The sequence below is a fragment of the Ixodes scapularis genome, unplaced genomic scaffold, assembly GCF_016920785.2.
Source record: "Ixodes scapularis isolate PalLabHiFi unplaced genomic scaffold, ASM1692078v2 PGA_scaffold1__304_contigs__length_218370807, whole genome shotgun sequence".
Classification (NCBI taxonomy): Eukaryota; Metazoa; Arthropoda; class Arachnida; order Ixodida; family Ixodidae; genus Ixodes; species Ixodes scapularis.
Window position 1 is genome coordinate 200,966,838 of NW_024609846.1, and position 25,171 is coordinate 200,992,008.

At 46.0% G+C, this 25,171-nt stretch overlaps 1 protein-coding gene across 2 annotated transcripts in view; it reads left to right on the forward strand.

Moving 5' to 3' along the window:
* The window catches only part of LOC120838691 (protein ABHD15), a 368,387-nt gene that overhangs the window by 76,355 nt on the left and 266,861 nt on the right, over positions 1–25,171 (forward strand). For both annotated transcript variants that reach the window (XM_042291052.1, XM_042291053.1), the window contains exon 2: positions 2,952–3,170. The gene's annotated coding sequence lies outside the window, so the exon portion shown is untranslated. The remainder of the gene's footprint in view (positions 1–2,951; positions 3,171–25,171) is intronic.

Below are 25,171 nucleotides of genomic sequence, written 5' to 3' on the forward strand. Positions count from 1 at the left end.
CTACTCAGCAAGGAAACTTATTCGTTGGATTTGTTTATATTTGTTTTTTCTTATGGCGGCTTTCGTTTTCGTCTATATTTTTTGTAGACATGAAGCGGCGTGACGCGTTACAAAACTGAATCATTTATTACGTTTGTGTAATGGCACCTTAAGCGGTAAAAAGAGCAAAAAGAAAACAAGAACGCAAAAAAAGATTTGTTTCCATTTTGCTATTGGCCATCTTAGTTGTACCATCTTTCGCGTTTGTAATTCCGTATACGGGGGAGTGCAACTCCGCGTTGACCTCATCTTTTGTGTACATCGCGGCGAACGTTTTCGAGCCTTCTTTCCTAGCGTATCTATGGGCTTTACTGGTGGCCTGAAATGTTTATTTCCGCCACCTGCAAAGCCCATTGCTCCAAAAGTATCAGCGAAACCTTGCAAATAAATATTTCAGCCGAGGACAGATTATAATATTGTCCTGGAAGAATTATAGACGGGAATATTACAATGGTATAAGTGGCTTGCACTAATGTCACATCCGCGGCGATTGTGATTCCTTGCTGCTGAGCTGATACCTTTTACAGAGTATATTTCGCACCACTGAATTTGTATTTTCCGGCAAGAACAAACAGAAACACCAGCGGGATGTAATGACTTCACGAACATGATATATGTTTTAAGAATGAGAATCTCAGGAGGACATACCTTTTATTCCTAGGGCCAACGTATTTCTTTGCATTCGGTTCCACGAAGTACCTTCGGTAAACCTTGAATTTTGGTTCATGTTAGTAAAACAAAAAGACGAAAACTTTACTATGTTGAGAAGTTTTATAGCGTGAAATTTATAGCACATGGCAGATATAACGTTTTACTATTTACACAAATGCTTTCTATTCCTCAGGGGTTTCTCGCATTAGCCACAGCGTTAACCCCACTAAAGTTACCATTCTCTTGTGGACCACCGCACCGCGGCTTAACAAACTTTAGAACCATACGACCTCGTCATCATAGGATTCCTAATATTGCCACGCGCGTCGCCGAGCGAGCGCGTGCTTTGCCGAATGGTTACCGCGCTTGACTGTCGCACGGAAGGTCTCGGTCTGATTCCAGTCAGATTCCAGTCTCGGTCTGATTCCAGTCAGAGGATTGTTTTTTTATTTATTCTTTCAACTTTGCGTTCTCGTAAGTTCGAGAGCATGGTCGCATGATCAAGTTTCGAATGTTCTACGCTCCGAAACTTCTACGCCGAATGTTCCAGAAACCCATGCGGGTACATAAAGGACTCCGCATGCCGAAGGATTCCAGTGTTCAAACCCGCTGTTTCGCCGCCATCGACGCCTGCGACGCTATCCTTAATATATGTTGTGTTGTGCGCAAATTCGCCCCTTTTAAACGATTAGCTTGCTTCAGTTTCGTCGCCTTATCAATTGTCATTCGTGACTATAGGAGCCGATTGTAACACCAACAACGTGCGGATACTACGTGAGGCCTTGCATTGAGGCTGGTACGGTTTGAGTGGTAGTATACCACTTATCGGCTCAAGTTACGCAGCGCACTCCTACCCCTGGCGAGGCGCACTCATACTAGTTTGGCGTACATATCGGCGGAGGAAACGACGCGGGGAGGCTGGTGCGTTACTGTGCTGGCCTCGCGTTTCGTAAAGTAAGGTGTACAAAGCAAAATGGCAGGGCACCAGGTATCTTTGTGCAGTCAAATCTCACAGCATAATCTTAGAAGGGACATGTGACTCCCGATTTTTATTCGTTTTCCGGAGAGTGATTCCAGAAAGATCGCGAGGTACATGAATCCTATTGCTAAATTACCCAAGCATTAAAAAGAATATTGTAAATGTAGGTCTACGCCCTGTACGTAGTGGTGTCTGGAGCAGTAACTGCTTCTAAGCAAAAGCCTAAAACAGATGGCATCTTGCACGCGCGCTCGTCAACGCCTAATTCTGGATATTTATTTCGAATCTTGTATACAGAGAAGGGAAGCGTGCGCGGCGCGTAAACATACATTTTCTGCATTCTCATTGATGCTGGGGTAATTTAAGAAGAGGCCTATTGGGGAAATATGGAAGTCAGCGTTAATTATTGTTTTCCTGCTTTGTCGCACGATGCAGTGGTGCAACTCCGCTTACTGGTCAGGTTAATTGAAACCTTTTAGTAGGTCGTACGGATGAGCGCTCGATAGTGTTGCGCTGCTAGGGGAAGCTCGTGCCATCATTTTGAGTGCAGACTGAGCTCGCGCTCGCACGGACCGAAATCCGCTGCTTACTCTTTGCGAGAAGTCCCTAGTGTAATAGCTATGATGGTTGCCCGTAGATGAAGACAAAACTAACACGAATGTAGTTACCGTCTTTTTCTTACTTTAAAATTAGGAAACAAGCTCCAATTAGCTCACCTGTACAGTGTAAAGTAGGGCTAGTCGGTGCATACTAGGTATCAGGAAAAAAACATCGCAAAAGATACACAAGGACAAGTAGACGAAATACACAAATCCAGCGCTGACCCACGGCTAAGTTTTTTCTCATCTTTTTCAGTGCATAAATTCAATGAAGCGGGAAAACAAAGACTCCTTCACAGCAGGAAACTTCTTCAGTGAGCAATTCAAACAAATAAAAACCAAGCGTTACATAATATCTAACAAATTTAAAAGTTGTAGGAACTGGAGCTCAACTTTCACGCATACGTTCCCATTCAACGAATGAATTGAAACTCTTCATTACGCATCGCGCTCTGCAATCCTGGTTCGATCAATTGGAGCGTGCTGAAAATGTTACATGTATAAATTGAAGGCAACATAGGAAGAACAATGAAAGAGATCATCAGCTAGGTAATTGACTAAATACTTATTAATTAAATTCACGGTAAGCCATATTTTCCGTAGAGAGAGAGAGAGAGACTTGCACAGTGGCGCGACGATCGAGACACTGACAGCGCATTAACTACTGACTTTATTATCTGCAGTTGCTGATCAAGTGGATTCCTGCTTTCAACGCCTGGCGGATATCGTCATCATCGTCATCTTCGCGTTCGGACAGCCGCCAGCCCACAACACGTAGCCTGGAACACGTCATCTCAAGCCGGATAAAAAGGCGGCGCTCGGCGAGATTCATCACATTGGCACAGAGGAGGTGCCGATCGAGACACCGACAGCGCATTAACTACTAACTTCAAAATCTACAGGTTAGTACGACGAGTACACGGCATTTTGTTTTCGAATAATTTATTTTAAGGTGAAACGTTTGTAGAATGAATTTTCAGATAAAGTGAAGCCTCAAAAATCGTAACCGCGAATTTTCCCGCTACGTTTAGCGGGGAAAATTACGTCACACGTCTTCGTATCACATGATATATACACAATATCAGCTTCCCCGGAAAACTTTTAGCGGAAAAATGGAACGCCACGTGACATTGACCTATACGCAAACTCAGTTTCTCCGCTAGATTTAGCGGGAAAATTGATGTCACGTGACCTACATATAAATTTAGTTTACTCGCTACCCGACGGATACCCGACATTCGCCATACACAAATTATAGCGAATGTCGGATACCTTACATCGACATAGTTTGTGAACAGAGGCGGACCCGACTTGGAAAGTCAGTCCGTCAATGACTTACAATGGGGTGACGAGAAGTGGTGGCGATACCTTGAGGCACTGCCAACACCGACCAGAAGTCAAAGCCCTAGTGCTGACAATTGCGCTTCACTAGCAGAGACCGATGCTGGACACTGATTGAAAACGAGTACTGCGTCAGAGCTAGGGTTCGAGTCAAGTTTGAGCCAAACGTTGACGCAATTGTCGCGTCCAATCTGTGACCAGCGTTGGCCTTCACTTATGACGACATCTCATTCAACACTACGGCTTTCTTTATCTACAAGGTGTTGTTGGCACGGCTCGAGAGAAAAGGCCTGGAGCGCTAAACCAGGGACGTTTCACGTAGCAACACAATTGCGGGGCAATTGGCGATAAATTTTTAACGCGATAGCGTTTAGGAGCTTGTGTTGCAGAAAATCCGGCGTCGGCGTCGGTGGGACCGGAAATTCCGCCATGCACCTGGTGACGTCCATGTGACATCACGAGCTACGTGACGAGGGTTAAATTTTCCCACTAAATGTGGCGGCAAATTTTTACGCTTTATTTGCAGAAAAACTTTTCCGCTTCATGTGGTTGGAAAATGTTCCGTTGAATTTGGCGGGAAAATGTTCCGCTAAATTTCGGCGGAAAATATTTCGCTATATTTCGCAGGAAAATATTTCGCTACATTTAGCGTGTCGGTAGGGTCATGACGTCACGCGTGTCACATTCACGCCACATGACCTCGCGTGCGAATTTGAAACAACCTGCAACGCTCTCGTGTGACGTCACATGACACGTGACGCACCCGACGAGACTGCGCACACGCACGATTGCAAGCCTTGGGAAAGAGCGCGGGTTGATATGAAAAGGCTTTACGAACGGGACCCGATGAAGCTATTGCACTCCAGTTGAAGGCGAAGCTTAAGTGTCCAACAAGTTTTGTTTTCTCCCAATCGTCGCCGCTGCTGTTGCTGGTCAATTGTTGTGCACTATTGTGGCCGGTGCCAACTGCACCCGCCACAAATGTCTCAGCCTGATGTGTGCCTGTTCCCCAATCAGTCGCTCCCTAATAATAATACGTACTTAACGTGCTCAGTTGAAATATAATTATCACAGAACTTCTTGCTCGGATGTAACCAAAACTGCTTACAAGAAAAAGGAAGAGGCGTCAAAGAAAACAGGGGTATGAAAAACGTGCCGATCATCGAAAGCAAAAATATTCCAAAAGCCGGGAATCATAATGATAAAAAAAACTGCGCCGACTTTACAGAACAAGATAAACAATTTAATCAAACGTTTCGTCTCCCATACGGGAAACATCATCAGCGAAACCGTCGAGCAGGAACGAGCGACCATTGTTGATCTAGTAGACCATTGCTGGTCTACGAGAAGATGGAACTCGTAGACCATTGTCGGAATACGGGTCACAGTTTCGACTTTGAGAATGCGTACACTCTGGCGCGTGAAGAAAGGTGGGGTCCACACAGGTTTGTCGAGTCATGGTTAATCCAAAGTGTCTCATCGGCTTGCAACTCCAACCGCGGCCCCCTCCCCGATGTGTACGCGGACTTGCTTAAATAGGACTGTTGAAGTTTTTTCGCTCATTCCTGCTTGAAGGTTTCGCTGATGATGTTTCCCGTATGGGAGACAAAACGTTTTATTAAATTGTTCATCTTGTTATGTAAAGTCGGCGCAGTATTTTTTCATCAATCATCAAAAGCCCGTGGAAGTAAAGGTTTTGCAAGGCATAAGAACGAACAAGAAGCTATCTTTGCAAATGATCTTAGAGAATGAATATAAAAAGTTATCAGGAATTCTAGAAATAAGGAACAAAGTAGACACCTTAATGGCGGTCAAGGAGACTGTCGACAACATGTAATTGTATGTTCAGCACACGTGGAAGCAGTATGACGAAGCACGGGCTGAAATAGAAGAAAAGTCAACTAAGATTGCCTACCTAAAAAAGAAAGTGTGGAAAAGGTTTAGGTTAACCAGGAAGTGCAAATACTAGAAACAAACGAGTTAAAGGGACCATGAAACGATTTTAGCCAGAATTTCGCTGACGGCATCTCAATTATGGGATCAAAAGACAGCTAGCACGCGAAATCATGAAGGCTAAATTATAATTTTGGGCATGAAATTTGGGCAACTAAAAGCGGACTATATATTAAACTCTCGCCCTCGAACGCTCGCAAGGAAGCTGAGTGTATGAATGGCTGGATTAATAAATGAATTGTGGAGAAACGTTCTGTATTTCGTGCTATCTTGCGCCACCTTGCAAAGTTGTCGCAACATTCCCAGTGTCAAAACATTTTTTTTTACTTTTTTTCTGAGCACGTTAGTTGCATTTAGCTTCTGTATTGGATACGAGTGTTGTGCCACTCGAACTGTTCTCGCAAACGATAAAATTCTCGATGAATACCCTTGACGGAAATGACCGAGGTCCATCTTGGTTTTAAAAACGTGGTCTCGTTGACGCTGCAGCCTTTGTATGCAATGGGACGTTGACCGAGGTCAACGTCCCATTGCATACAAAGGTTGCAGCGTCAACGAGACCACGAAAGTTTTCTCCAACAAAAAATTATATTGAGAATTTATATTACTTCGTTTCTAGCGTTTAGTGTTCGCAGCCGAAATGTGAACCTACCATTCTGTTCTGGGTAACCGCCACTCCCTTGCGGCCGTTTCTGGCGCCGAATTGCTATAGCCTTCGTCGGGAAAGTTCACGTTTTGCCGCGTAGCGGCGATATCTATTATAGTTCTAGTGCCTTGAGCTTCATGATATATCTCAGTAAAATGAGAAATAAATTAGAACAGAGCAACTTAGGTTTTGATGTGAGTTATATGAAAGTACGTAGAAACGTAGTACAGGTAACACCAGGACCAACGTTACTAAAACACTCAGCTGGGAAACTCGCCGTCGAAACCTGGGCCGCTGGCGTCCACCAAGACCGAGCTAAATACGAGAACAGCGCCACTCTTTATCATTTGTCTGTACTGTGGTCACCGTGAGCTTTAAGAGAGCATGTTTTTGCGTAAAACCAAACAAAAATGACTCTTTTTGTATGAAATTTATTGGAGTTTAGTACAAAATGAAGGGCGCATGATGTTTTTATAATCTTTAGTTCTCAAGGTTTTGCGGAACAATTAATATGGTTTTTATGCAACCATGCCTCAACGGTGCTCTCAGGTGTCGCGTCCCGACCTAGGTGCATTTTACCTTCGGTAGTAATTCGGGGCGCGTCCGCTGGGGAGACGGGGGTGGCACCCCTGTAACTTCTTCCGCTGTATCTGTTTCGGTGCCAAAATGGCCGATTAAAGCCAAAATAGAAGTAACGTGCAGTTCCTCGAGTGGCCGCTGCGGGAGAAATGGTGGCGTTGTGGTCGCCATTAACTCGGTTCGGGAGGACAGATCGGGGCCACTTTTTCAGAGTAGTCTCAATGGCAGTTTCCCAACTGAGTGGTTCTAGTAACGTTGACCAGGACTGATGTATGCGGACGACATTATCCTTATGGCAGATAACCAGAATACTTTACTGGAACTAGTTGAAATTAGTGGAGAGAAAGCGAACACCTTAAGCATCAGTGTTAGTAGTGACAAATCTGGAGTAATGGTGTGTTACGACGAAAATAGAAAACCCCTGAGGATGCAAAACATTGTAATAGACCGTGCGACGGGCATGCAAACAACAGTGTGAGCGGACGCGGTCTGCTGCAACACGTTTGTCATCCTTGGCTTAGTCCGCTTCGGTTTTGTCTGGCAGGAGACCGAATTCCGGTGGTTCTTCCTGGTATCGGCGACTGGCTCTGATCTTAGGTTCTTCGTGGTTTATTTGTGCGGTTCGCTCTTGTAAGACTTGCCCGGTCTTGCGTTTTATTTCTGCCGGGCTCAAAATTGGACTTGGTTCACGGCTCCCCGAGGGTGTAAGACATGCGGCAGTCCGCCACTCGTGTCTCGTTGTCGGGCAACTCGGCTGAGGAGCCAACAGGATGCCCACAAAGCGAAGGGGTAAGAATAAAGTACCCTGCACCTTTACCAGAACACACTACGACAGCCGAGCACGACCTGGAACTTTCCATAATAGTACACATTTATAAAAGAAAGGACTAGACCAAGCTCCCGTGACAAAATAAGAAAACTGACAGAAGAGAGTTTATCCTGACCAGTAAAGAAGCTGCATTGCTTTAGTGGCATTCTGTATGAATAAGTCCTCTCCTTCGGTGTCTTGATGACTGATGTAGATGAAAAGAACTTAAGTTGCAACCCCACCGTGCATGACGTTTTCATGCTTTTTTGATAGCTTAATACTTTTTTTCTATGTATCTTACATTTATAAAGTTAATGTCAAATTAAAGAGCTGCTTTTCAACGATACTTTAATGTCTCGATATTACGATTGTTTTTAGTGGTTAGTTAATTATTTAGCTTTTAATAGACCACAGTCTCTAATATTGAACAATTTATTTCTCTAGTTATAACGTCCCATTGTCCACGATATTTTACGTGAGCGTTCGGTTGGATGTAGTAAAGTAAAAAAGTAAGCAACGAACTGTACAGATGATGTATATATTAAAATAAAAAATAAAGTTTAAAATTGTATTTTTTTATGGCGCTGTAAAAACGGAATCACGTCAACTAATCGAAATAACGAGACATTAAATTATGAAGCATCCTTCGATATTACAATTTCCAGAACTTCCATATTGATATATTACACGTTAATAATGTTATAAGACCTGAAACTTTTCCCATTCAGTTACGGCGAATTGTAGTTTCTTACTATAAAATACAGATGGCGACACGTGTTCAAGAAGAGCTTGATGTGCGTTTTTCGTCGTGTGCCGCTTGGAACGCCACGGGAAAGACAGAAAAAGCGCCAGATGTCAGGGTGTCAGATGCCTGGATGCTCGCAGTGAGCGAGCCAGCGATGTCAGAACATCAAGCGCGAGACTGCGGGTGCACCACGGCTCTTTTTCGCGCGTTCTACTGTGCGTCGGTTCACATGCCGGTCGCAATCCAAATGAAGTGGGCGCCATGAAATGCATTCTGCCATTTCAGATTCCGCCACGTATGCGAAAACATTTTAATGTTTTATCACTTGCAAAATCATTTTCGCAATCAAACTATGATTGTCGGAATGGTTCGACTATATTTTGTTTCAAAAACCACCTCGGTGGCTCTTAAGTAGCAATGATATTAAAACAAAACACAAAACATTAAATCGTCTCGGTGTCTCTGAGCTAACGCGCTGGCCCATGAATCTATATTTTTCGGATTTAAATATCGGCCGAGGTGCCCACAATCCGACGGAGGCCAATCTGAGATTTCGGTTGCACGTCAAAAGATCTCCAGTTAGTCAAAATAAACCCGCATTTTTTTTTTATTAGGGCGTGTTAAGCAATTTTTTGTTGGTTTGGCTTGTGAGATAGCGCAGCAAACGCTACGGGCTGATGAAGCCACTAAAGCATCGCAAAGAGCGCGAGGTTAAGCTGTTCGTTCTCTTTCTGTGCCTATACGGTCGGGATAAACTAGAGCCACTCAATAAGCTACGCTTCATACACATCTTGGTGCTTAAAATGATGGTGGTCAGTTATCTGAAACTATATCTGAAATCACAGGAAACGCTTTTCCGTCCTCCACAAATGTTTAAACAGTTCGAGAAAAAGCAAAGCAATATTACGTGAGCTACCTGACACCGAATGCTGAGGAAGTCGCACTTTTCAATCATGACGATCAGCAGTTGCGTTTGATTTGTTACTAACCAACAAGATGGCGGCGCCCACAGCAATATCGGGAGGACAAGTGCCGATACTCTAAACGTAGCTCATTTGGTGTACCTCACAGGCTAAACCTAAAGCCCCTCCATCCTGGAAAAAGTGGCGCCATTCATTGTTGTGGAAATGCTCGAGGCACGTGCCGCGCGCCACTTCTGGGAAATTCATGGCGTCTGAAATCTAGCTCAGTGCTACAGTGTTTCAGTGCTGCGCTGTGCCGCCGTGATCTTCCCAAGAGCTGCACATTGCACGTGCCTCGTGCATCGACGGAGCCTGCGCTACTTTTGAAACATGAAAGGGCTTTAGCTAAACCAAGTGCGGTGGGGGATCGTTGACCGAGTGTGTTGTGGCACCGCAGACCAGAGCACGTAAAGAAATGCTCGAGCGCGAGCTCCTTTCAGGGCACAGAGCTCACGCTGCAAAACCTGTAGGGACTAAATCCCCTCGATGCCGTTTGCGCTGGTCTCATGTAACCTTAAACGTGCCAGTGCACGAGGCCCGTCTCTCGAGCCGCCCTTGGAGGCAAATGGCGGCGCAGCACTAAAATGACTGGCCCTTGAAAAAGAATGGCGGTGGAGCACCCACTCGTGGCACGTGTCTTGCGCGTTTCCACAACAATGGTTGGCGGTACTTGTAAAAAACGCTTTTACCAAGGGGCTTTGGCAGGGACCCTGGGCTCAGTCGCCCATCTGCATCCTACCGTCGTGCGATCGTGTGCCACATATACTGCGTAATGCACGTTAAAAACACCGAGCTGACGGTTGTACAGCACTTTGTATAATCTTCAACGGGTAACAATGTCGCCCTACGAAACTCCTGCTCTCTAAAAAACTAACGACTAATTCTGAATGCCCCGTTACATTGCACTTTAATGTGTGTTCGCGTATTCGCGTTCTTTTTTTTTTTTTTCTACATCTTTGATTCCTACTTATGAAACAGACTATAGTTGTCGGACTACTGGAAAATATTACATAACCAGGAAAATGGCAAGTAAACGCAAGAGACAAAAAAAAATAACAACGACAACAACAAAAACCTACACATAAACGCACTTAATAAAAATAATTGAAATAATAGAATTGATTATAATTGTCTTTTCAAAGGTTTGAGCGCACCAAAAAGGCTATAAAAGCAAGCTCGATGCATTTGATGGCGCGCTTGCTCACTGGAAGTGTAGTTCAGGGCAGTATGCTCGCACTTTAATGTTCCGCTTCGCTCACACAAAAAAATCAAATACTCTACTGGTAAAGTATTTAGTGAAACAAAGCTACCTTCTGCATATGTGCAAGGCCCTCAGTTTTTGCGTGATTACACGGACGCTTGTTTATCATTGTTGTTCCCGTTTCCTACTACGATTCATTTCGTCCTTTTTTGTGTGCTACATGCATTAGATACCAAGGTAACCCAGGAGCATTCTAATTCGCGGATTGTAAAAAAAAAAAAAAAACTATGCAACTGGACACGGGTGCCACAATCAATACAATATATTTTATAAGCTTCACATGTGACCGCTGGCCTAAGTAAACATTGTTGTTTGTCAAAAACAATTGCGATTGTATAAAATCACGTGGGAAAAACTCGTTCTAAGCACGTGACCATTGGCATGCGTGAATACTCACAATCGGCGCCGAGATGATTGGTGGCCGTCAGCAGGTGGAGTTTTTCTACCAACCCAGAGTTAGAATGTTTCCTTCTTTTTGTTGTAAGCAATCAGGAGACAACTTACACCAAATCTTAGGGTAATAAAGTACTATGAACATTCAAACATTACTGCCTGAGCAGTATATGCGTGCAAACTTTAGCTTTTGATGCACGCTTAACTTTCGATACGCTCAACGCTAGCGTAAAATGTAGCGCTGTTTCAGTCTTAATCAGCGTACGATGTGCGGGCTTACACTGCATTTTATGCAACGTCATACTCTACCTGTTTGCAGCTTTTTTTATATATGCACACCACTACTTGCGCGCGTAAATCACCAAATGAAGACTGGTACAGGATGTCACAAAAAATTTAGTTTTTTTTCACCGCAAAAATTAGCTATGCATCGCCTAACGCTCATTCTCCGCCCAAAGGCAGCACTAGGTCACAACCAGATGCCAAAGTTTTATCCCGAACGGACACCTTATTCAAAAGTTATGTAATTTTCTGAAAATTTCAATGGGAAAATGGAGCCCGTTTTTGCCCGTTTTCGGTTTCTGGTGCCATAGAGCCCAATGCATTCGAAAACTACGTCGGCCGTTATTTTCCCATTGAACTTTTCAGAAAATCACTTATATAACTTTTGAATAAGGTATCGGATCGGGCTAAAGATTCGACATCTGGTTGTGACCTCTAGCGCTACCTTTGGGCGGAGAATGAGCGTTTGGCGATGCCTAGTTTAGTCTTGCAATAAAAAAAAAATCCTGTAATTATTTTTTGTGACAGACTGTACATTGCTTAAACTATGTGTAAAATCTATCCACAGATCCAGAATCTTTGCCTGGCCAGTCATGCATTTATCACTGGATTCGTATTAAAATTAATTATTATAATTTATTGCTGTGAGTGAATTATTAACCTCGGCATTTTTTTTTTTTATTATGACTCCCAAACCAGTCCTGCTTTGGGTTTACCAAACTCAACATCGAAACCTGAGTGTCATTTTTTGTTTTCCAGCCTCGTGGTTTTGGTCAAAACACCCAGCTACCTAAATGAGACACCTGACCGCCCAAAAAATAGTTAATTTGTTTTGATATTTTAGGTAGTTAATTTCTCAAGCTAGAATTTTGGAAACGCATGTCTATCACGTCATCACGTTTTCCTGGAAATCCACGAAGAGCCAAACACATGCACGACAAAAGGGCCGGCCCGTCTCGTTGCCGCCCGCAGAGCCGAGAAAGCAACGCTTGGTCACGGACTTCTAAAAGATTCGCGTTCATTCTTGCACCAGACTTAACTTTCGCCCTGATTTCTTGTCCTCGAAAATGCCAGTTCATCCTGGCCCCGAGCACGTGACGATCGAACTTTATTTGCCGAACTTTCGAGATAGTCACGCACCGTAGATAAGCAGCTGCCCGCGAAATTGTCGAGTCAGTCTCGCTCTCGCTCTCTGTTACGCTGCCGAATCGCCGCCATGTTTCTGCTGCCGGCCTCGACGCTCTTTCTTTACTTTTTTTGTTTGGCACAAGTTCGCCGATAAAACCTTTATTTTTCAGTTCACTGCTCGTCCTCTCGTCACCTTCATTCGTGACAATATATATCTGATCACATTGAAAAATGTGTAATTGGCCTCTGAAATATCCAATAGCGGCGTGCGGGAAATTTTATATTTTTCAACGCGTCGGTGGTTTTGTTATGCATGTGTCTCGTCATTTGGCTCAGGATGATTTTCGCGTTTTTTTCTTCCCACATTTGCTGGAGACGTGAGCTCGGAGCGTAGGTAATTGGCCCCCTTGCACAAGAACTGGCGCGGCCGTGCGCGCTCCAAAGAAAGCTCGTGCAGAGAAGAACAAGCCAGGGACCAGGGATGTCAAATTCAGGACATAGAAATATACCCCACTGTATCGAAGCGCCACCACACACGATTTCTCGCCTTGATGTACAGGCCTGGAAGGCGATCCCACCGCCATCTATTGGTTCAGAATCACACTAACCAAGCGTGGGGTTGCACCTTAAATGGATGTAGGACCACCTTTCTGGTAATGAGACGCTGCAGAGGCGCGAAAATACGCGCCCATTGATACACGTGCGATGAAATGTTCCTACATCTTGCAATGCGAGTAACGAGTGTTGATAAAACGTTTGTGTCGACGAAACGGGCGGAAGACCAGCAGATTCAATACCAACTGCAACACTTGTGCTCCTCTGTGAATCTGCTCGTCTACGCCAGAGCAATTTAGGAAGCAACACGCCACGGGAGCTAGCTTTAAGGCAGCTCCTCGGTGTGCCGCAAAACCGAAGTGAGCCTTCGGTTATTTGAACAAAGCGGCACGACGATTGCACACTGCCAAGCACAACGATGTAATTTCCGTAGCTAAACTGTGTATTCACATACACCACCCACGCTTTACTGCAGAACCCAAAGATTCCGATGGTCACCGATAGCACAAAAAACGTCGCGTTAAAAATTATCCTAGTGATATCTGAATCAATCCGAGGTCCGAGCTACACAGGGCCGATTCTCCCTCTCCTGGCAATGTCCTCGTCAATTGTCAGCAATATGCGCACCAGACACCTACGTAAGAGACCACGCTGAACTCTGAAGACGTTCCACCGGCACCATATGACGGCTCCTGCGTCTGAAATCAACTCGCTCAGACCAACAATAATGAACAACGCAGCCGACAAGCTCCGGCCAATGCTCCCCAGATGGGGCCAGCCACTGCCTGGGCGCCGCAATCTGTCCATTGGTTTGGTCACGTTACGAGTAGTCACTTTTGCGTACAATGACACCGCCCCTGGGGTGACTTTCGTGTGTAGACCAGAATCTCGGTTCATCGTTCTAGGCACCTCTACCTCGTTGGTTGTGAGAAAGGAGGATATAGCAAACTAGGCTTCGTAGACATTCCGGCGTCCAGGAGCAACAATCTCGCACAAGCCGAACTCTCAGGTGTTCTGCTAAGTGCTAAAGTAGCGTCGCCCGCCGGCTTTGTAGAATCAGGCGGAGCTGTTTTCGCTAATGCGAAGCACTTGTCGCTCCTCGCCCGGCTCCATTTTTTTTCCTCACCGGAAACGGCCCTTATCGACTCGACAATCGTCCTCGTCTTAGAAGGACTCCGTTTGTACGCTTCATTGTCCACGCTTGGCGTGCTTCGTGGAGTTTGCTTGAAAACAACGTTTCGAGCGTCCTTCCTTTCGCTGCTGGCCTTCGTCTGTATACTGCGCATCCGCGCCAAAACATGTTTATGTCCGAGTTGAATTCGGCCAACACCACTCATTGAATAAAAAAAAAGAAAGAGCGTTGAGGCTTTACATCTGCTTTACATACACCTCACTTTATAGTCGGTAAGTTTCTTTGGTCATACCGGCTGCAGAAAGTATACATCGATACGTCGATAATCTTAGTACGCACGGGTCGCGCTGGGCGACTGAGGAAAAAAAATAAAATGAAAATGTATCCATTGCAAAATAAACCGACTAGAGTTCTGGAAAATGTCTATATCTGAATGATATTCGCCACCAGTAAGCACTAAGCAGGAAGGAAGAGGGTACGGAAGATCACTAATACATCTGTACCTGGCGCAAGAGTTGGTCAACTTTACGGCAGTGAAGTATAATGTAAAGGCATGTTCACACACTTGAGTTTGGTTACGACCAAATTCTTGTGATCTACGACGAGAGAGCGCCCTGGCGCACTGGCGCCATATACGAGGTGACCCTCGAACTACATTCAACTAGATAAGGCCTCCGAGATCCCAGAGCGCGCGAACGCTTCTCCGGCCGTCCCATTCGTGCGGAGAGGGCGCAGTCGGAAAAAGAGAAGGAGGCGCGCGGCGTCTCCCCACGAGGAGGCGTTCTCAGCACAGGCATCGACAGCATGGCTCGAGGGTCCAAGAAAAACGTCGAGTTACTGCATTTTCTACTTACAGATTTTTGTGTGTTGTGGTAGAATGGCGAACGGCTGCTCTGGGGAAGTAGATAGACAAGTTGTGATGCTTATTTAATTTGAGATGTTCATCTGGACATGGGGCGGCTTGCGCTATAAGCGCGCCTTTAGATATATTTGTCTGCAACCTGTAGCGCTTATAAAACTCCAGAAAAATATCAGCTCTATAGATGAAAAATTCGGATTTCCCTAAATAAAATATTTATGTTTTTTTTTTCGCACGCTGTTTGACGTAGCTTTTAGCATCCGAGCACGTGGTATGATACTCTATAGTGCAGTTCGTGTTGTCCTTTTAATAGTTTTAATATTTATTCCGCAATTTTTGCATGTCAAATGACGGTGTTTGCTTCTATTAGAAGTACCTATAAGCCGGGGTCTACAGATATCAGTCCCCATGACATCCGTGGTTCGAATGCCGTGTTAAGTGCCAAGTGTCCCCTTGACCTCGTTGCCGTGCGGCATTCGAAGCTCTGATCCCGTGGTGACACGCGTTTGAATCTGTTTGTAGACAGTCTTTTGTATGATGTATAAGCAGTGTGACCCCCGGCTTTAGGGACAAAATTATTGCGGTGAGATACGACCACATCGCAATGTTTCGCTATATTTTTTTTTATAAGGTTCATTATAATGATAGGCACTGATTCAAAAAAGTGGCGAAGGGTATCTTGTAAGCGTCTAGTTTTTGCCACATGTTGCACAGTCCACCGTATCCCGTTATGCACCTTGTGATGTAACTTAATTGATATGCAAACTGACAATAACATCTAGAAAAAACGAACTCTTGTTTATTTATGAATTCCCACCTTGTTCCAACCTGGTTTATTCGGTATTACAACCTGGTATATTCACAGATTCCAAGCCTTGAATTTTTAGGTTAGCCGCGAAGTACTTCGCGATGCAGTGGCTTTAAGCAGTTTCTTTCGATAAGCAACCATGTCTGTCATAGTAATGTCTATGTTGACCAGGAATGGCCGTACAAACTTTTCTATTGCAATCCTAGAAATTTTTCTCTCATGGTCATCTCTTGTAGCGCAAATAAAGCTCCAGTGAAAATATAGCTTCGTTCAGGGAAAAAAATGTAGATATATATATTTCCATAAATAGAAACAACCATGTTGTACTTTTTTTTATCTCTCTGCCGTTATCTGTAACGAGTTACCGCCAACACTGCATAATACATATTGCGATGAGATGACATTAGTCGTATTGTGGAACAAGCTATTCGATGTCCCCCTCACGCGTGTCTTCCTCCTGAGCTTTGGCGCACATCGGGAAAGCAGTATCCGCCACTAAGGTGTTTCGTGACTATTTCGCCAAATAGAAATCTTGAAAACTTCAGCAACATGTGTTGCAGATCAGGAGTTGTGGGAGTGTCGGTTCTCCCTCATTTTTGTTCTCACTCTATAGACCTTTTTTAAAGTGTATCGAGCAACATTGGTCACGCATGATTCTAATCCGGAGACGAAGGCACAACGAGGGGAGAAACACACAGCTTGTCGTCCGTCCGTCTCAGGTTTCAGAATTCTATGTAAGTTTAACCAGCTCTCCCGTTTAAAAACGTTGTCTTCTATGAACTTTGGTGATGGCCATTCCGCCGGGCACGAAGTGTATGTGTTTGGATCCGAGTTTTCTCCGAACATTGCGGATCATTCGTTTTTCATGCGAGCTGAGCCGTGTTGGCGCCGAACGCGGACGCAACCCTGGTGTTTATAAGTATGTTCGGAGAAAGTGCTCAAACAATCGCAGACTCGGATCATTTGGCGCAGCGACTACGAGGTGTCGGACACTTTTGAAAAGGGTCTGTTCTACCAAATCCTGCACGAACAAATCCTACCTGTTGCTCTACAATACGTCATTAATACCCGGTTGACCTTAAATAAATATTTCAACCCTTTTCCGCAGCGTTACTTTGTGCAATACCATAAGCCTTGAAATTTCCCAGACATATATGTATGAATCATCAATGGCCTGTATTAGAGCCGTTTATACTAAGAGAGTTTGGCTAATGGGGGCGGAGCTTGTTGCCCGATAGAACCAGTGGATTTCGGGATAACACCCCAAAGCGTTACTTCTTTGTCTTTTTTATTCCTGAGAAATCTCATAGAGTTCCCATGAGTCAGAGACGCAAAATGGCGGTCGGAAGTATTCGTCCCCCGGTTGTCAGACTACGCTGCTGTGCTTGCCAGGCTGTCAGAATCTCGTTAAGAAGGCCAAACTCCCTCATTATAAACGGCTCTGGCTTGTATAACTGAGGTCTGTGGCATTCAAGAATGTAATAAAGTCGAGACGTACGTCATATATAAGCCGAAACATTTCGTTCCCGTTCAATATCGGCATATTTGATGTATAGATCGAGATTATTTTTTAAGCCGGCCGCTGCAGCAATAGGTAGCCAATGTTCTATAGATTGATTGTTCGCATTTTGTCGAGCGGTCTGTCGGACCTCAAAGTAACAGATGGCAGCACCATTTATCCTCAAAGTCATACACTGCGTGTAATTAATTGTCGAAAAATGGATCGTAAAAAATTGTCTACAAAACGTTATAGGGAGTCGCTCAGTGAAGCGATACAAAACATCACCATGCATTAGAGAGAGCACCTGCTAGTTGTAACTGTATATTAGCAGACGTGGGAGATACATGTCGCCGGTGGATATGCAGTATCGGGCTGCGGACCGAGGTGTTCTGGGATCTGTTACCGGTGGCGGATGATCTCACATTGGTTTATTTTCGAGTAAGTGCTCGTGTACATTGTTTTGCTTGTGTTGCCATGGCAACCAAGCCGGCTGTCCTAATATGTGCCCTCGCACGGGGTATACGCAAACCCACGAAAGCGCCGGCGCACGGGCAGACAAATTTATGTGAATGGGGACTTTCGTTATAAAGCATTCTATGATTCAAAATTCAACTTCTCTTCTACCAACAAACCCAAACGAGTAAAATGGTTATTGCGGCCGACGTCGCTGGCTTGCTTCTTAGGATTAAAAAAAAAAATATGGAAGGAGGGTTCGTCTTTACAACAATTCAACCCTGTAGTTCTATCGAACGACGTTGTTGCAAGCAGACCTGAGACGTCCTGATCCGCTCTGCCGTGTCTTTTGAGTTGTTTACGCAAAAGGAGTGCGCCGTGCGATTTCACGTGAGCTCGCGCGTCGCAGCGAGCTTCATCTCTTTCGCTCGCGTCGTCATTACCCCCTTTCAGTTTACGATGGAGCGCAGAGGACGCTGCGATCAATCGAAGCCAATCCAATGGCGTGGAGAGTCCCCTGATCTTAGGGAGGGGCGCAGCGAGGCGTGTGGCGCTTAGTCGCGCAAGTCCTTCACAACTCCGCTGAATTGGCTGGGATGGCATGTAGGGTCTGTTGCGGTCTATCTTGCGATGAGACGGAGTATCGAAGGAGAGGATCACTGTCCTATTATATGTGCACGTTAGAAAGCAGCACGCCACGCAGTGAAGTAAAACTCGTAGTTGTAAGCTTTGTACTCGCTCGTTGGTTTCGTTTTGTTTTGCTGTTTCATTCGAGCCTAATACCTGCGGGACCAATTCAGAACCGCGTGCGCCAAGTATCTCTCGCACTTGCGATCGATCGATACGCATAGTCATAGACCTCCACCACAAGTTCTTCTCCTTTTTGGCGCTTGCATCGCTTCCTCAGCTTTAATTTCTACTTATCTGAAGAGAGAAAACGTATTTTGAGCACAGTCTCTACTGAATAGGTAGCCAGCCGTAGAACTGGACACTCGGCACGAAAATGTATATGTCGCGATTTAAAAGACAAAGAATATACATAGACACTTTAAACACGCGCCATGTTGAGCCGTCATTGCCGACCTTCTCTTGTCTCACCGAGATGCCGAGCCACAGGAGCGGGAGTTGACCAGCCTCCACAAAGGCCTATGCAGGGGAGAAAGACACGGTAACACCTAAAGAGGCAATAACCTGTCCTGCTGTGGCAATGATGAAGTGAAGCCAACAGTAAGAGGAAACAAAAACTGAAGATCGTTTATGACTGTGTCCATGCACAGCTGCCTGAAAGCGTCTCTATGTGTATCTTTATACGTGTATGAGGAAAAAGACGTGTTTAGTGATGCCATCGGAACAGAACGCCTAAAAATAGGGACAAGAGGAAGAAGAGACAAGACGTTGGCGTTCTACCATTCTGTCATTCTACCTGTCCTAGAGACTGGGGCTTGTTTTATTACACTCAGAGCGCAGTCATGTACAGTTGGGGACAAAAGTTCCCAGGTCGCGCGAGCTGCGACTGAAACGCATTGCTCTGCCATCTGCCGGCGAGTCGCCTGGTTTCGAGATCCCACGAGAGCGCACGCGCATTCTACTCTGCCTACAAACATGTGTGTTTTCCCGCTCTTCTGCGGCGCGACGTCTAAAGGGGTGTCCAAACAGGACACTACAAAACCCGCGACTCCGACAAATCGTGAAAATTGAAGCGGACGCTTCTATTTTTACGGTCTGTCGGAGTCGTGAAAATGTTTGCAGGAGTCGTGAAAATTTTTGCGATCACGACTGCTCTCCTCTTCAGATTGACGTCACACGCCACCTGCGTCTGTCTCACCTCGCCAACGCCCTCGCGTACCGCCGTCGCCTCGGCTCGAAGGCCAAGGAGGTCCGGCTTTGGGTGGATTTGGGACATTCCTGCGTCGAAGGGTGCGTTTCGCCCGCCTCGGATCTGCTTTCTTTGTCGAGATTCACTTTCGTCGTGATGGCGTCCGATGCGGTTCCGTATTGTGAGCGGAGGCCTTGAGCAATTGACCGACAGCCAACAGAGCGTGTGAGTGGCTCTCCGGACCCACGTGATGAGCAGAGCAAGGCCGCCGTGGAGGAAGCGAGGGGGAGATTTGACGGAGGGAAGTTTCCCCCCGGGAAGAATTGACGGAGGGAAATTTCCCTCCGACGGCCGGAAGCGGATCGCGGCAGAGCGCGGCACGATTTGCCGGAGTCGCGGGTTTTGTAGTGTCCTGTTTGGACACCCCTTAACTCGGTATCGGGCGCGCTTACTGACATGGCAACTATAAAGCAAGAAGTCATGGTAGCTCAACTGAGCGATAAGCTCAACTGGTTATTAAGCAAGGTGCGTTGACACTGCGAATAGCGGCGAAATGCCGCAGGCTTTATCTCCAGTTTCGAAATCTGTAGCAGACGCTCGACAGCCGCAAGCGCTATCTCCGAAGCGTTACCACGCACCCGATTCCGAGTTAGGCGCTCCGCCGCAGAAGAGCGGGAAAACACACATGTTTGAAGGCACAGTAGGGCCGAGTTCAAAAATTTACTCGATCTTACTCCAAGGTAAAGGTTTTGTACCTTAGCGTTCCAAAACCTACCCGCGTCCGGCGCTTTTCAATCTGCGCTGTCACGCGACACGACCCGCCGGAATAACTCGTATCTATTTGGGTAAGATTTGGAACAAAGCCTAGGACGTGCGTACGGTTTTGTGAGGTCTCGAAACCAGGCGACCCGCCGGCAGATGGCAGAGCAATGCGTTTCAGCCGCAGCTCGCGTTTACTGGGGACTTTTGTCCCCGACTCTACTAGAGCATATTGTCACGAATGACAGACGAAAAGGCAGGAGAAAACCGAATGAACTAAAGATTTAATGGGAGTGAACTTATGCCAGAAACTAAAAACAAGAACACACGTCGGCGACGGCAGCAGCAGGCGACGGAGCGTCGGCGTTACAGCTGGCTATCGCGAGAGATAATCAGTGAATGAATCTGCAACACGGCGCTCGGCTTCCTATCTACTATGCTCGTCATCTCGAATACTCCACCTGGACCTCTAAACTCTTCAAACACAAAGTTGGGGCCGAAGTTGACGGAGCGCACCGATTGGCCTATCACGGCAATAATTTCGCGTTTTTTTCGCCAACGTACGATCGGCACACTCCGCGAACTTTCTACTCCAACTTTCTCTTTGACGAGTTTAGGGCTTCGTATTTGATGCTGTACTCCTCAGAGGCGTTATAGGGTGTCAACATTCCTGTGGCATCTCACTTTCAGCATTTCTTGAGTTGATTCGCCTGTATTTTTAGTCCACCCTAGTCGAGCAGGAGGGCAAAGTGCTCCTTCAGAAATCCGGTGTGTGCATAGGGTCGTGCCTAGCGCCCATAGTAAGTAAAATCTTTGTTTCACATTGACACCAAGGTTCACTCGAACCTTGAGCAGGAATTTCCCAAAGCCAGGGCTTATCGCTACGTAGATGATTATCTTAACCTTCATTGAACTAATTCAGATACCGCAGCGATTAAAAGCGTCTTCCGGAAGAACTCCTTCGGGCTCACGTTCACCCCTCATGTAATGGATTACAGTTCCTTGATCTGAGATTGGTGTCCACAAATGTCGGCATCTGCTGGTCCAATCAGCAGAGGTCTGCGAAGCCTGTTTTTCCTTTGAGCAGCTCGCACTCAAAAAACGTAAAAACTGATATTGCTCAAAACCTTATTGCTGGTGCCAAATCCAAGTCGTGTCATCACCTTTTCGCAACTAGTCTGTCCAATCAGATAGGCCGCCTTCTCAAGGCAGGTTACCCAAACGACTTGATCGAGCTTACCATCAAAAGACTTGTCACGGGGCCTCAATCCAAAAAGCGGCCTCCAAAGTCCCGCTTCGCGTGCATCCCCTACGTTCATAAAATTTCACATCGACTGAAATCAATAGCGCTGGGCTTCAACGCCAACGTGGTTTTCTCGTGTAAGTTCAAATTGGCATCTATTTGCAAAAAAGTCAACAGCCCCTTGCCACAGGAACCACAAGACCTTTTGCACTCCTTTTCATAAAGAGTCTGTTTACTCAATGCCTATGTCTTGTGGTGCCCGATACATTGGCCAAACGGGGCGCTGCTTAAACGACCCCTTGAGAGAGCATGCCAACGAGGTAAAAAAAAGCGGTCTCCAACGGTTCAGAGGTTAGTCACCACCAGATCGCCAAACACGCATCGGAATGTATTTCCTGCTCAGCCAACCTTCCCTCTAGTACAAGAATTGGGGGTCACGCATCGAGGTACAGTTGGGAGATAATAGAAGCCTTCCCCACATGTTGATCCAAGGACAACATCGGTTCCCCCTCCATTGCCCTTTCGGGGAAAAGATAAGATTCCTTAGTTCAGAGCAATCTCCCCCCCCCCCCCCCCCGCGTTCCCGACTGCGACGTGCCCTTGACGGCATAGTGCTCCTTCTTTCCACCTTTTCCACCCTCTCGTTTTCCTTTATATAAGCAAACTCTTGGTGTCAATAAATTTTGTTGCTAGTTGGAAGTTTGTGGTTGTCCGTCCTTGTTTTCTTCCTGAAGTTTAATTACCAAAAACGCTTTGTTTTTATTGTTTAGGTAATCAGAAATCTCGTGCTTATTTTACTGCGCGCCGTCATGGTGTCACATGACGACGTATTGTTACGCAACGTCACTGTGTAACCTGACGTCATGACATCACGTCCCTCATGGTGCCACCTGACGATATTAAGCCGCTTGTCGTTACTGTGCAACGTGACTTGACGTGACAATCCCACGTCATGGTGTCACCAGACGACAGGTAGCAGGTCACGTGACGCGCGGCGTGGCGTTAGAGTTGTGACGTCAGCGTGGAATCTTTTGACGGAGTGCCGAAGATCGCCCGCGTCGATTTGGAGGGCGGTCGACGGCGCGAAACCCGCGATGTGTCCTGCTAACTGCCATCGCAGTAAACGAGCAGGATCACGGTACAATCAATGTGCGTGATTACTTTAACCGCTGATAGCATACACACAAAGTTTACCATGACACTTTTGACACTGCTTGACTCTCTCTAGCGGATTGTAGTGCTGGCTGCAGTCGAACTTAATAGGGACCTTTTAGATCCGACGCTTCGTTTTGTTTTTGCTGTAACTTTAAAGCATGGTTAGTAGAACACCCGCCCTCTGGGTCCGCTTTCTGCAGCGTGCGAAAGATCTCTCGTGAAGCAGAATACAGGACCCATTCATTGTTCTGTTGACCGAGGTAGATATTCAAACTAGACCAACGTCATCACCATAGCCAACATCCGGCATGTGTGCTACGGTGCGTTATAATTGCAGGCAAACTTTATGAGCACACATAACTTTTTTTTAATAGCGATAGATTTTTTTTACGTCGAGCATGAAGTCACGATACGCTTCACGTTCCTTTTGTGACGTTACGTTCGCTGTCGCAAATATAAGCGCAGGTTTGCGTTCATACACTTTGAGGGGACTACTCGTATAAACTTGTGGAGATCTCCGCTTTGGCCGCGTGGGGCTGTTGATAGACTTCCGTTCGATACTCATCGCTAAACTTATCGGCTTTAATTGTGAAACAAACTTACGCCCTTCCTTCTAATTAAGATTGCTGGCAATAGTGCGTTTTGGCGTGTTAATTAATCACAGCCGCCATTACGAGCCATCCTAGCCAATCCAGCGCTGTGAACCTGTCAGGTGACCACGTCCCTCCCGAAATTCACGTGACGCCCAGATGGCGTATTATTGTATCCGGTAGGTCCTAAAGTCTACTGCGCTTCATCCTAAAATGAAACGGATGATTGCACAAAACCAAAGGACCGCATTCGAAGACTTTGCAAAGACTTTGCTGGCATAGCTCAGTCACATAGAATCAGACATATCAGTCGAGAATGCCTTACTTTGCTTTCATACACCGTATCTAGAGCTGCACAAAATCCTGGGTGCAGGAGTTATGGATTTAAGCGGGGAAGCCACATCTTTCAAGTCGTATAAATACAGCGGGTCCCCCTTAAATGATTCTCTTGCGAAATATTAAATCACGCGTCACTGAATGCTCAGAGTCAGCCCAAGTGTAGGGCTAGCGGAGTGGTCCAGACACCAAAATTTAACAAGTAACCGTTCCTTTATTCAAAAGTAATGAGTGATTTTTCTGAAAACTGGTATGCCAAAATGATGTCCGTTCGCGATAGCTGACACCATTTAACTCTATATATTCGTGGTTCGCGGGATACCATTTTTCTAGCGAAAGTGTTTAAAACTAGCATTTAGCTTTTAATTTAGATGACGGCAGGCTGTGAAACTTTTGCTTTTGCTCCGGACACCGCTAGCGCTACCTTTGGCCAAAGTCTGAGCGTCCTCAGACTTTGGGCGAAATCCGCGTAATGTATTTAAAAAAAAATAATAATAATAACAATAATAATAATCTTTTTTTTTTTTGGGGGGGGGGAGATTTTTGTGTCCCATACTTTTAAGTTTTGAGATGATCTGCCCATCGTACGTGATTTCTAGTAGCGTCTAGAAACATTAAATGAAGTGCTTCGTATAATCCAACATCTAAAGCTCAAGATACGGTCCCATCACTTTGAGGCCGGCTCTACGTCTCAAGGACATGCACAGTTGCCAACCGCTCGAAGGCTCCTTTTCACCGACAAGATGGACGCTCTGTCAACGATGCGCGTCCGATGGACGCCATAGCGCGCTGGACGCGTACACCTTACATCCGATTGAGAGGAGCAAGTGCGTCGCCGCAAGCCATTTGCATCTTATCGACTGCAGCTGCGCGCCTTCGTCGCGGTCTTTGGAATGTCTCCTTGAAGAGACCATCGCTAGGAAGCCGGAGGACTCTATCCACGGACAAACGTCCCTCAGCAAGTATCTCCACTTCTCAGGCCCCTGGTAGGAAGGCGTCTGCCGTTTCTCATACACGACTGAATGTAATGTCTACTGCCAGAAGGCAATCCTCCCCGCTTTGGTTGAGGAAAGGAAACTCTGTGATAATCCCTTTCACATTCCGACCGCAGCCAAGGCTGCTATCTGAGGGATCGAGTTCCGCCAAAAGTCATGACGCGTCTTGGTGCCTTGCCTATCTGCGGCTGAAGCGATCGGGCACAGAGACTGCGGCGTGATCCTGCACTTCTTTCTGCGCGGTTCTATTACAAGAATAAGACGATCGCCGTAACGAGGCATGTTTCGCGCTGCTTGAATGAATCGTAGCGTTGGCTGTGCTCGGGCCTAATGTGAAACCGAGTGCATCACGTAATTTCTATGCGGTACAATTTGGTTTTTACAGCGGAGCTGTCTATGGCTAGGTTCTGCCGGATTGTCTCCGGCGACAGACCGCGCGTAGACGAACAATTTTCAAACGCAACGATGTAGGCCCCCCCTTTATACTCCTCTCTACCGCCGCCACCTCTTTCCTGAGTCGTGTATACTCCTCGCCACGCACGGGGTCTCTCTCCCCCCTGACATTGCGCAATGACGCGCGCTCTTCGGCGGCCACCTAAGCGC